Raw genomic sequence first — 14,414 nt, 5'->3', positions numbered from 1 at the left:
GATGAGTCTACATCAGAAAAATCAGAATACATAATGTGATAATGCTGAAAATAATTTTCTAAAACCCGAAAAATATGCATTTTACAAAGAAAATGGGATTTTTGTCATTTCGGGTTTGATAAAAAAGATGCATATGGGATAAAATGTAGAAAATGAGTGATTCTCAGTTTTTATGATCTAAAAAAACAAAAAAAAAACACTAAATGCTCTATTTTATTTATAAATAAATAGTGAAAATAGCTAAAAAGAGGAAAAAATAGGTTTTTGTTCTTCAAAAAATAGGGAAAATATGATTAATGTGTGTGCATGTTTGGCAAGGTTGAGGCATGAGGTTAAGACTCAGGTCACCCTTGTTTTTATGTTTTAGTGTGCCTTTATTGCTTTATATATCAAAAATGACCAAAAAAAAACCCTACACCTATGCAACGCATCACAACCTAAACATTAGAGGGAAAAAGTGAGGTTAAGAGATTAAGAGGGCTGAGAAGGTGTGAATTTTTGAAATATTTGATTATGCATTTCATTTAGAATTGCAATATTTCAATTTAAGGGACTAGTAGCACGAGAAATCAATGCTAGTCTCCATACATCGAAGCATACGTTTAGTGAAGATCATGAAAGGGCTGTTTTTTCACTTCACAAAATGTTGATTTGATCAATATTGGTTGTGAACTAGGATCATATGCACTATACATGGCGCATGACATGGTATCAGTCTTGGAATGCATAGCATTTGTCTTCCTAGGATATTGCTTATATGTGGAGTGAAAAGGAGCCTAAGCTGTAGGTTAGTTGTACGGTTTCCTTGGGACTGTTTGGTGAGGATCTATATATTCTTGGATCATACAAAACAAGAAAAGCGTGGACTATGTATCATGAGTTTTATATGTTGAGGCTGCGCATCTTGGGACCAATCCTCGAGATGTAGGAGAGCCGCAATGGAGCTGCGGTAGTCAACTGAGAGGTGATTCCCTATGTTTGTGCTACGAGGTATTATACCTATATGTTATGGAATCTCCCTCTTAGGAGAAGGGAAGGTAAATGTTGGACTGTGTCCTATTACAAATACAAAATCAATATTAAGGTTTAGTGTAGTGTGAGCCTTAGATGCTCTTGGGCACGAGGCCGTGTGGGGTGTCTTGTGTGTCTTCGAGGTCCGGCTAGAGAGCCAATGTCGGGCCCATTTTAGGTCCCGACACTACTACCCTCAAGCTAATGGCCAAGAACAAGATCTTAGTCAATGTACTTAATGAAGGTAGTTTCCACCTCATAAAGTGACTGCGACAACAAACTTATGGCAGCACTATGGGCCTATCGGACAGCCTATAAAATGACTGTGGGAGAGACGCCCTTTAGGCTCTAACCTATGGGACTGAGGCCATCTTGCCATTAGAATTCTTTGTCCCTAGCTTACGAATATTAGTACAGAAGAGATGGGAAAGGAAGGAATCTTGGACCGACCGTCTCATGGAATTGGAACGACTCTCTAAGACTCGGCTCATAGCCACCCACGCCCTAATTTGTGAGAAAGCACGATAGAAAATATGGTTTGACAAGCACGTCAAACAACGTGACTTTGAGAAGGGAGACCTTGTTTTTCTCTTCTCAGTAAAGGGTCACAAGCAAAAAATGAAATTCTGAGGATTAGGACCTTTCCTAGTGCACACCATTAATAGGATGGGCAACATAGAACTTGAAAGGCTTGAAGGTGAGGGCATAGGCTTCTTTAATGGCAATCACATGAAGAAGTACTGCCCTCCCACACATCCATTGCGTGAGCCCCCTATGCTAGAATCCCCTGTCAATGTTTGCATAGCCACCATCACCGAACTAGAGGACGAGGATGAGGATGAGGAGGTAGTAGCACCAACATACATGTGCATCACAACTGCCGCTCGGTGCACACACACATTTGATGCCTTGATTAATGAGGGAGTTGACTTCAATGGCTTGACTTACACTCATTGGACCCTCATTGGTTAGCCATAGTTACAACCCACCAATGCTAAACTCAGCCCATTCGGGGGCAAGTCATATGCACTTCTAGTAGGAAGATGCAAGATTGCAATCTCTATCAAGACTGAGAGCCTACCAATCATCTTCTATGCATTACCAAATACGAAGGATGCAGGTCAAGAATCACTATTAGGATGCACTTTCAAGAAGCAAGCACATTGCAATGTAGATTGCAATCTGCAGTGTATTCACCTTGCCATTGGCAACGTTTGAATCGTGATAACTTTCAGCAAGGGCAGCAAGGCTCCATCAAAGCCTGCTACACCACATATAGAGCTACCTTGGACCAAGCCTAAGAAGGGGGGTCGTGAGTCATCCAAACCCACCTAGACTACAAAACCACCATCAACTAAGGCCATCCCCAAAGCCACAAATCCCATGCTTAAATGGGTACCAAGGCACCAAAAGTGACCTGCTCATAAGCAAGCAAACACAGCCTCACAAGGCTAACAACTATCATTCAAAACGAGACCGACCCGACGCTATCAATGTAGGTGCACAATCAAGCCGCGATGGATCCCCAAAGATCTATTGTGAGCCCAAGGATACTACGAAGGCAACACTTGGATATGGGTGCCTAAGAAGGGAAATCCTAGAAGCATAGCCCAACCACGACCATCGATTGCCACCCCATCCCCAAGCATCCACACTCCATCTAAGGCAGTGACAACCCACAAAACCTAAGCTGCAAGACCCACAAAACCCACGATGATTGCGGTCAAAAAACCCCAACCGATCTATCGACCAATGCAGTAGCCTGATACCTTTGAATCATCTAAGTCGAGAGATCTTGGCACCCCAATGGCTGCACAAGAGGAAGGCAACGCACCATTTATTTCACTAGAGCCACCCTTAGTACTCCAAAGTAGCACTGGACACACAGATCAAACTATGGAGTTACCCTTAGATACACCACTGTCTAGTCCACTGCCCCTTGAACCATCACTATCTAGCTCAATACCACCCCAACCACCAGCAGGTCTTAGGCCTTTCTATGAGTGACGTTCATTTCTATCGGTTGCCAACAAGGACCTTGTTGATAATATGGGAGATGACTTGGTGACTTGCATCAAGCTCTTGGATAACACCTTTACCACATTCGCTAGGAGTCACGAAAGACTTGACCTTGGCTTGCTTAATGAACCCCTTGCCTCTGATGTTCATTCCTTATCCTGCGCTTGGGAAGAATAGGAGTTCATGACCGTAAAATTCCCCAAGGTCACAAAGGAGTTGATCCGTAATAGTGAAATTTCAAAAGAGCACGTGCTCATCAAACGGCTAATAACATCATACCACAAGTTCCAAAGGTATGCGTCACCCATTGAGCTTGAGGAACTCCCTCGCCTTGCTAACGCTAGCTCATTGTTCTTACAAAAATTGTGTAACCTATGCCTCCAATGGGAGAAACAGGGTTGCCAAGTAATTACTAATGCTAAGCAATGACATGCAATTAAAACAACCGAGTATGACCCAACTTACGTAGCACCAACTTTTTTCAGGGTCTTGGCCATCACTCGAAACAAACACCTAGACGACCACCCTTACATTGAACGCATCCTTACGAAAGAGGAGCTACATGTGGCTAGCTGTATTAACTCATGTGATTTTCTAACCGATGTCCTAACTTACATTACCCAGTATGCACCCTCGTAATCTCAATCGTCATGCCTACTTGGAATACAACCCTGATTTCTAAAATTGGATTATGCCAAGCTAGATAGCACCATACTATGCTCAAATACCCTTGCCTTTGTTAGAAGAGAGAGAGATAGAGACAAAAGGATTGGAGCCACGAAGAGGAACCGTATATTCTCCACTCATTTTCTTCATATTCAATTACCCATATAATTGAAGTGATTACAACACTCTAAGGTCTGTAAGACCATTCACACATAGCCTTAATCCAAGAACTTATTTAATGTCCCACACTTGCTGATAGAGCTAGATACAGCTAAGACTCTCTGGGTGGTCACACACACAAGCTTGAAGTCTCAACACTCCCCCTTTAGCTCAAGACAGCCTCTGCACACCAAGTAGCTATCGAAAAACACTAAACTTATCTTTACCCAAAGACTTAGTAAAGGTATCTACTACCTGCTCATCCATCTTCACATGCATGAGATCTACTCTCCCTGCAAGAATCATCTCTTTGATAAAACGGTAGTGTATCTCAGTGTGTGTTTAGTCCTGGCATGATACACTGGATTTGTTGCTAGGAGTACACTATTGAGATTTGTTAACCTCAAATCGAAATGGCGGAAAAATGAAGGAAAAAGCAAAAAAAGAACGAAAAAAGAGCAAAGGCATAGAGGCGACCTCTAAAACTAAACTAAGGCAAAAAGAGCAATTTTAAAGGAAAGGTGCCTCAAAAACTCTAAAAACTCTTGTAAAAGAGCACTAGGCTTCCTAATGTGCCACTTGTAAAAGAATAGATGGGTATAGGCTTAGGGCATGAAGCAAGAAGAGGGAATTAGAAAAAAGGACCTTGTCATAATGGCCGGTCATGTAAAAAGGAATGGATGCCCATGGGGGTTTTAGGGTTTGTATATATAAAGCTCAAAAAGTGAATGAAAGCTCATTCTTTGGTGTGTGGCTAACAAGAGTCCTCTCTTCTTCTCTTCATCTTGCTTGTGTTTGTGTGCTCTTGAGGGAGGGAGTGTGAGAGTGTAAGGGAGTGAGTGAGTGTGTGGGAGTGAGGGATCAAGAGGGTGAAGCTCTTCACCGTCTCCTCTTCTCCCTTCTCCTCTCTTCTCTTCTCTTCTCTTGCCTCGCATGTGGCTATGGTGGATGGAGCTTGGAGATGGAGAAGGCTTGAGGATGCTTGAGCTAGCATCTAGGATCGTGGAGCTACCGACTTGTGTGAGGGAGGAGGCAACTCATTTCGGCATCAAGGTAAGCTCACTACACCCCGAGAGGATCGATTCCACGTTGGCTAGGTGAGAGATAGCCATGAGAGCTCGCTTGGAATGCTTGAAGCAATAAGCAGTCCATGGGTCTTGGCGGTTGAGCGAAAGCTCCCACATTTTGGTTCCGTTGTCGGAACCAACGGATTCAAGCTTGAGCACTCGCATGCCTCATATTGAGCATGGAAGTAATGGATGCATCCCCGAACCGTAGCTTGAGGTAGGTAGGAAGTTTGGGTTTTTGATCTTCGAAACGATTAAGTATTTTGGGTTATTTTGCTGGTTTGATGATTGGAAAAGATGGAGAAATCATTTCAATTTTTTGCCTTCGACCATTGTTGCATTTAGAGTAGGTTAGGATTAGGAAAGCGAATAGGAAAAGCATAGGGCTTGCTGCTATAAAACGGGGTAAAACAGGGCACAAGTCATGCAAAAATGGGAAAAACGAATGCTTGGGATATTAATGTTGATAAGTGAGTGATTGGGGACATCAAAACCTTACCCGGGAAGGGATTTAAGAGCCAAGGGGACAAGGAAAATCTCATTTCATGCCCTGACGTTGAGAGAGAGTGAGAGAGTGTGTGTGTGTGTTTCCAGCATTGATTCAAATCTATACAAGCTTATGTCATCACAGATATTAAGACTATTGCAGATCACTTGGCATCCATTGGCATACAAGTTGAGGGTGAAGACATGGTTGCGGTGACATTAAATGGTTTGGGATCTGAATATAAGTCATTTGATACTTCCATCTCTATGCGGATTGAAATGCCAGGATTTCAATGAGCTAGTTGCATTGCTTATTCATGAAGAGGTTAAACTTGGATTGTCTACAGGTTCTAGCAGCTCCAAGAACAAGGATGATGTCTTTTATTCACATCAACACAGTCGTGGCAGCCATGGTAGAGGTTATGGTTCTGGTAGAGGAGGCCAGAAAAATGTGTCTTATGGTCATAATAACCAACAGGGTTCAAATGCAAGAGGAGGTGGAAATTTTAGAGGTAGGGGGGATATAGCCCTAGAGGCAGAGGCTCCTAGAAACAACAGCGCCCATCTGACAATGGTCATATTGCCAAGGACTGCTAGAAGCAGCAGGGCAATCAAAGAGGCAAACAACATAGACATTATGCATCGTCCAGTCAAGCAGAAAATGCATCTAGGGATAGATTGTTTGCCATGACATATGTGAAAGACAAGGCTACTGAGAAGTCTCGTGAGGATGCAATTTGGTACATTGATTCAGGGGCATTGAATCATATGATGCCTCATGGTGACTGGTTTTATTGACATGGTGCCTGAGAGGAATGGCTATGTATGCATAGGGGATGACACGCAACATACAATAGAACATAAAGGCAAAGTACCTTTGGTAATCCAAGATGGTAGGAAGAAGAACTTACATGATGTATTGCATGTCTCATCAATTACTAAAAATATATTGTCTATGGGTCTAATGACTGAGCAAGATTTTCAGGTACAATTTAACAAGTATGGATGCTTCATTGAGGAGTTTGGTAATGGCTGCAACTTGATTGCTCACGGTCATAGGAATGGCAGGATATTTACTCTTGATGCCACTTTGACATAGCTCAAATCAGCAATGTTTGCCCATAGCTCTGGCACAGCTAGAGACTTGGAAATATGGCATAAGAGAGTGGGACATGTTAATCTTCAGTGGCTGCAAATGATGTAGAAGAAACTACTTGTGACAAGTGTACCCAAGTTTCAACATACAGATATTGGTCATGTCTGTGATGCTTGTTAGTTTGGTAAACAATCGAGGTTGCCATTTGTTAGGCATGTAAGAAATAGTACGCGACCGTTGCAGTTAGTACACTCTAATGTGTGGGGGCAAGCTCATAATGCATCTATGGGAGGCTCCAAGTACTATGTGACATTCATTGATGACTTCAGTCGCTATACTTGGGTTTATATACTGAAAACAAAGGATGAGGTGTTTGCTATTTTTTAGCAATTTAAAAAGCAGGTGGAAAAGGAATTTTATTGTTATATCTCTTGCTTGAGATTTGACAATGGTGGGGAGTATGTGTCAAATGAGTTTGATAATTTTTTGGCTGAAAATGGCATATGTAGGCAGCTTACATGCAGCTACACTCCACATTAGAATGGGGTAGCTGAATGGAAGAATAGGGTATTGATGGAAGCTGTTTGTGCAATGATGAATGAGAAGAGTATACCACTCTATTATTAGGCTAAGACTATTATGACATCCATGTATATCGTGAACAGGACTCCCACTGTAGGTATTCATGATTTAACACCATTTGTGAAGTTGTATGGCTACAAGCTTGATATCAGTCACATGAAAGCATTTGGATGTCTTGCTTATGTGCACGTACCTGATGAGAAAAGGAAAAAGTTGGATCTGAAAGCACATAAGTGTGTCTTTATTAGATATTTACAGGAGAAGAAGGCATATAAATGTTATGATCCCTCTATTCAGGAGACACTAGTCAGCAGAGATGTTATATTTGATGAGATGGCCTCTTGGTATGCATCACTAGCTGCAGTGCCATCGGATATGCCTTCTACACATGTTTCTACAGTTGATTCACATCAGAGTACTGCAATGACAAGCCCTAGTGGTTCGATAGTATCTCCATGGAGAACAGGGAGATTGCGGAGCTCTAGCTCACCATCCACTGACACCACTATGTTAGCGAGGGGGAGATATGATGTTGTGGATAGCAAAGGAAAAGAAAAAGTCCTTGATGATATATCTTGTATGATGACACCTGGCAGGATGACTTCAGTCTATGACTTAGCTTATAGTCTAGATAGTGAGCTTGGTATTTCAATAGTGTGTATGCCTGGTACTAGGCAGAACAAGTACATTTCGCCTCATGAGAGAGAGAAATCGAGTAGTGCACCACAGCTTAGACGATCGCAAAGAGTCAGGTACCCTATGGATAGGTTAACTTACAATGGTTTTTTTGCAAAGCATTTTCTTTATATGACAAAGGTTACAGAGGTCAAAGAGCTTGCTACATTTACTGAAGTAGTGATGGATAAAAATTGGTGCACAACTATAGATGAGGAGATAGATGCTTTGGCTAAAAATAGTACTTGGGATCTTGTGCCATTGCTAGAAGGAACGAAGACCATTGGCTGCAAATGGGTCTACAAGATTAAATGCAAGTCGGATGATGGCAGTGTAGAGAGGTACAAAGCCGGGCTGGTTGCTAAAGGATATGCTCAACAGTATGGGTTATATTATGAGGAAACATTCAACCATGTTGCCAAGATGGCAACCATACAAACAGTGATCGCATTGGTTGCTACTAAAGGCTAGAAATTATAGCAGATGGACATGAACAATGCATTCCTCAATGGTGACTTGGAAGAGGATGTTTATATGGATCAGCATGAAGGGTATATACACCCTGATTTTCAGCATTATGTATGCAAACTGAAAAAAGCATTGTATGGCCTGAAGCAGGCTTCGAGAGCCTAGTATGCAAGGATCAGTAGTTACTTGCAGAGTTTGGGATTTACTGTTGGCAGGGGTGATCATAGTCTATTTACGAAAAAGACAGAAAAAGGCTTGGTAGTGCTGGTCATCTATGTTGATGACTTGATAATCACAAGTGATGATGACTTGGGGATACAACATGTTTTGCAGATGCTGAAATCTGAATTTGACATGAAAGACTTAGGTGATTTGAAGTATATCTTGGGTATTGAGGTGATGAAGGGGCTAAAAATGGTTAATAGCTAATGCAAAAACACTATGCCATGGAAATGCTGAAGAAATATGGCATGGCTGAATGTAAACCAATGGATACACCTCTTGATCAGAATGTCAAGTTGGACATTAGCACTGGAGCTGAAATTGATGATGTGACTATATACATGCAGATGGTTGGAAGCTTGAGCTACTTAGCCATCCCAAGGCCTGATTTGAGTTATGCAGTTGGGCTCATAAGTAAGTTCATGCAGAAGCCCAGAAAGCCACATTTGGATGTTGTTAGATGGATTATGTGGTATGTAAAGTCCACTGTAGATCATGGGATGTTCTATGAGAAGGATAAGGTCATGAAACTCATTGGTTACACAAATGTGGATTGGGTAGGATGCTCATAAGATCGTAGATCTACACGTGGTTGTGCCTTTGGATTTGGAAGTGGAATGATCAGCTGGAGCAGTAAGAAGCGACCAACTATTGCATTGTCTAGCATTGAGGAAAAGTACAGGGATGCTGCATTGGCAACATGTGAGATTGCATGGTTGCTCAAGCTTATGGCTAATTTGGACATACAAGTGGATGCTCCAGTGACCTTGTAATGTGACAATCTTGTGGGAGCTTTTGCTCAACCGCCAAGACCCACGAACCGCTTATTGCTTCAAGCGTTCCAAGCGAGCTCTCATGGCTATCTCTCACCTAGCCGATGCGCTGTCGATCCTCTCGGGGTGTAGTTGCCTCATACCTCACACAAGTTAGTAGCTCCACGATCCTAGATGCTAGCTCAAGCCTCCTCCATCTCCAAGCTCCATCCACCATAGCCATGTGTGAGGAAAGAGAAGAGAAGAGAAGAGAGGAGAAGAGAGAAGAGGAGATGGTGAAGAGCTTCACCCTCTTGATCCCTCACTCCCACACACTCACTCACTCCCTCACACTCTCGCAGTCCCTCCCTCAAGAGCACACACACACAAGCAAGATGAAGAGAAGAAGAGAGGACTCTTGTTAGCCACACACCAAAGAATGAGCTTTCATTCACTTTTTGAGCTTTATATATACAAACCCTAAAACCCCCATGGGCGTCCATCCCTTTTTATATGACCGGCCATTGTGGAAAGGTCCCTTTTTCTAATTCCCTTTTCTTGCTTCATGCCCTAAGCCTATACCCATCTAGTCTTTTAAGTAGCACAGGAGGGAGCCTTGCACTCTTTTACAAGAGTTTTTAGAGTTTTTGAGGTGCCTTTTCTTTAAAATTGCTCTTTTTTCCTCAATTTAGTTTTTGAGGCCGCCTCTATGCCTTTGCTCTTTTTCCATTCTTTTTTTTCTTTTTCCTTCATTTTTCTACCATTTCGATTTGAGGTTGGCAAGTCAGCTATTTGTTGGGGAAGGGTAGGCAGTTAGCAAGTTGTTTGTCAGGTGATGGTAGGGCCATATGTGGACTGGGCTACCGTGGAAGTGTGGGCAATAATGTCAAGTGGATGATGGGCCTCCAAAGTTGATGGTTTGGCACATCTTGCAGTATCTGAGAGGAGAAAGTGCGGTGCTCTACCTAAGGGGAGTGTTTGCTTTACTGTGGGGTGCCTTGTGTTTCTGCTAGTGGAACAGGGAGCTAGGTCTAACCACAGGTAGGCCTAGGTGATGTCGTGACAGTTGAGGATCCCGTTCCTGCGGTAGGGAGGTGCAGTGAGTGTAGCGTAGGGTGACAGGTCTAACCATAAGCGAGTGTTACCTCCCTAGGTGTGTCCTACCCTTGGGGTACCTTAAGCATGAAGTGGGGGCAAAAAAGGGCTAGGGGGTAGGAATGGGGCCGGCCAATCAAGGTCACCAAACATGCCTAACTTAAGGACCCCTAGGTGAGCCATGTACCGCGACCTACGTGCATATCCTTTTTTTTTTGTTGGGTTTAGTAGTAGGGAATTGTTAGTCCTCGTCCTCAGGGGGGTGGTAAAGGAGATTTGATGGAATGGCTCAAAAATCTCTAGCTCTGCATGAAATTCTTAAGGTTCAAGCAAACCTGGAGGGGAGTGGTGGAGAGAAAAGGATGGCTACAGCGAGTGAACCGGATGTTGCTCATGTCTTCAAGAACATCGAGGCAAAAAGAAGGGACGAGGCTGGCTCGCATCATCAGGCGGGTCATCGCGCAGTTGTCGATTGCGTTAGGATCAAAAAAGAGTGGGGGAAGGCTGCGTTTGGCCGGGATGGGGTCTTGCCTAAGTAGGATTTTTAGGAGCCTAAGATAGTTACAAGTGGTGATGAAGGCAAGATCCGAGCAGGATGAGAAATCAGTGATAAAGTGTGTCATGGTGGCATCTAAGCTGTCGGAGGTGAAGGTGAGGGCCTGGGCTAAAGTGGTGGTACAAGGGTTATATATTACAGGGAAGTCGTAATGGCCATGGGCATTTGCATCAAAGTCTACTTGTATTCGTCGAGGGTATGCCATGTAGGCAGGGTCATTCCTCTCCAAAGAAGGGAGAGTGATACAGAAGGCCATCCATGAGAATACGTTGTCATCACAGATGCACCTTTGCCACACTGGTTGGCACTCATATCTGGGCACGGACCGAGTGAAAGGGAGAGACGGATCGAAGCTTGGACTCGAGAGTTATGGCGGGAGAGAAAGAGCAAGAAAGAGAGAGACAAGAAATGGGAACTCCAACAGTCACAATGTGTGATCGGGCCTTCCTTTATTCAAACTATCACTAAAAGAATAAAGAACAAAGTGACGATGACGGGCGCCTACCACCTATACTGTGCAGTGGCGGTGACTGTTAGTGTAGTAATACATGGGCGGCTAGGCAGAGGCGCTTTTACCCCCAACAACCTCCCACTTAAAGGCGAATCTGCCCTAGTGAGGAGTGAAAAAGAAAAAGAAAAAAAGACAGTACACATGTACAATAGGATGAGGAAAGATGTCATCTCATCCCACGCCCATTAACCTCCTAAGAAAGGCAAAGCACTCTGTAGAGAGGTTTTTCGTGAGCAGATCTGCAGGATTCTGGTTAGTCGAGATCTTGACAAGATCAACAGACTTGTCCTCAGCGACCCCACGTATGAAGTGATACCTCACCTCAATGTGTTTCGTCTTTGCATGGAAGACCGGATTCTTGGCTAACTGAATGGCACCCATAGAATCCGAATGCAGTGTAGGGATAGCATCAATACCAAGGTCAGCAACCAAATGACCCAACCAAATGGCCTCCTTGCAAGCCTCAGTGGTGGCTGCAACATACTCGATCTCTGTAGTAGAAAGGGCCGTGCATTTCTGTACCCTGGACATCCAAGAAACAACACCTCTAGCATATGTGAATACATAGTCGGAAGTGGACTTCCTACTATTTGCATGTCCTGCATAATCAGAGTCGGTGTACCCGTCGACTCCTGTATCCTGGCTGCCATAGCATATGCACATATTTGCAGTGCCCTTCAGGTACCTCATGATACCCTTCACGGCATCCCAATGCTTCTTTCCAGGTGTAGCCATATAGTGTGCCACAACACCAACTGCAAATGCAATATCTAGACGAGTGGCTATCATGGCATACATAAGACTGCCCACTGCAGATGCATAGGGAATCTTGTCCATCTCGGCCCTCTCCTCATCTGTCTGCAGATAATCAGCCTGTGATACCTTCACATAAGAAGGCAATGGATAGCCAATAGGCTTTATGTCCTGCATGCAGAAGCGCTCAAGGACTTTATGAATGTACTCCCTATGTGACAAGTAGAGGAGTCCCTGATGCCTGTCGCATCTAATGTGCATACCAAGTATGTGAGCGGCCTGTCCCAGATCTTTCATCTCAAAGCTAAGCCTTAAGAGCATCTAGCTCATCATGAGCTTTCCCTGCTATCAGCATATCATCTACATAGAGGACCAAAATCAATAAAGAACCATCACGGGCTTTCTTTCTGTAAAGACACGGATCCATAGCACTCCTGCTATAGCCCTGTGACTGCATAAAGGCATCAAACTTATGATACCACTCCCTAGGTGCCTGTTTCAAGCCATAAAGACTTTTCTTCAATTTGCACACTAGGTGCTCCCTGCCAGGTTTTGCAAATCCCTTAGGCTGCTCCATATAAATCTCATCATGCAAGTTCCCATGTAAGAAAGTCATCTTGACATCCATCTGGTATAAATTCAAGTCAAGCTGAGCAACCAAAGCCAAGACTATGCCCAAGGTGGTCATCTTAATCATAGGAGAAAAGACCTCATCAAAGTCCACACCATGCTCCTGCTTAAAACCCTTTGCTACCAATCTAGCCTTGTATGCCAGCTTGGGGTGTCCAGGGGTACTTTTCAACTTGTACACCCACTTGCATGGCAAAGCCTTCTTGCCCGTAGGCAAGGAAACCAAATCCCAAGTCTCATTCTGATGCAAGGAGTCTATCTTAGACTGTATAGCCCTCTCCCAGGAGTGACTTTCACCCCTGCACATAGCCTCATCATAAGTGAAAGGCTTGCCTGCATCTGTAACCAAGACATAGTGTATCTAGGGCTAAAATCTATCAGGTGGACGTCTATCTCTAGTAGACCGTCTCACAGCAGGCTTTGCTGTCTGTCCAGCTGCTTGTTCAATGCCCTAACCATGAGCATCTGGTGAAGCTGTAGGCTATCCAACTAGCTGTGCAGGAAATCTTGGCTCCTCCTGAAATATGACCATGCGGATCTCAACAACTCTCTCAGGCTGCCTATGCATCTTGTCTTCATGGAATACTACATCATGACTGCAGATGACTTTCCGCGCCTGTGGATCCCAGAGATGGTAACCCATCTCGCATGCATTCCCATAACCAAGGAAAATGCATTTGACACTTTTAGGATCCAACTTACTTCTCTTATCCCTGGGCACATGGAAAAATGCCTCACATCCAAAGACACAAAGATGCGCATAAGAGGAAGGTTTTCCAGTCCATACCTCCTCTGCAACCTGGAAATCCAAACCACTAGAAGGTGATTTGTTTATGACATGCACAGCTGTACTAACTGCCTCAGCCCAAAAGCTCTGTGGTAGGCCTGCGTGGCTAAGTATACTACGGACACACTCCTGGATGGTTCTATTCGTCCGCTCAGCCAAACCATTCTAGGGGGGTGTAGGGGGCAGTCAACTCACTTAATACCCCTCTCATCACATAACTGCTCAAAAGCACGTGAGACATACTCACCCCCATTATCTGTCCTTAGGCATTTTAGCCTATACCCAGACTGGTTCTCAACCAATGCAAGCCATCTCTGAAACATAGCCAAGACATCGGATTTCATCTTATTGGGATAAGCCCAAACTTTTCGTAAAAAATCATCTATGAAAGGAACAAAATACTTTGCACCACCCATAGACTGACAAGGCATGGGCCCATAGACATCCGAATGTACCAATGCCAAGGGTTCACTCATGCGTGGCCTACCAGACTTCTTATGCATAGACCTAGTCTGCCTACCATAAAGAAAATGCTCACATGAATCAAAACATGCATAATCAAGGGGCAGTAAGTACTGCAAACCGGAAAGCATTTTCATTCCCTTCAAAGACATGTGGCCCAAGCGGGCATGCCAAAGAGATACATGTGGGATAGAACCCACAGACAAAACATGATCAAGGGAAGAAGCTAATACAATCAGGGGATAGAGGCTGCCAGTCTTGGCACCTCTCGCAATCACAAGTCTGCCACGAGTGATCTTCCGTGCAGAATCTCCAAAACATACATGATATCCTGCATCATCAAGGTGTCCAGCTGACATGAGACTGCGTGTCAAAGCAAGTACATGACGTACATCCTACATAACAAAACTGCTGCCA

This window comes from Lygodium microphyllum, chromosome 30, assembly GCF_053477565.2.
Source record: "Lygodium microphyllum isolate KBCC chromosome 30, Lygodium_microphyllum_v1.1.10, whole genome shotgun sequence".
Lineage (NCBI taxonomy): Eukaryota > Viridiplantae > Streptophyta > Polypodiopsida > Schizaeales > Lygodiaceae > Lygodium > Lygodium microphyllum.
The sequence above is the reverse complement of the archived record's forward strand: the minus strand, read 5'-3'. Positions refer to the sequence as shown.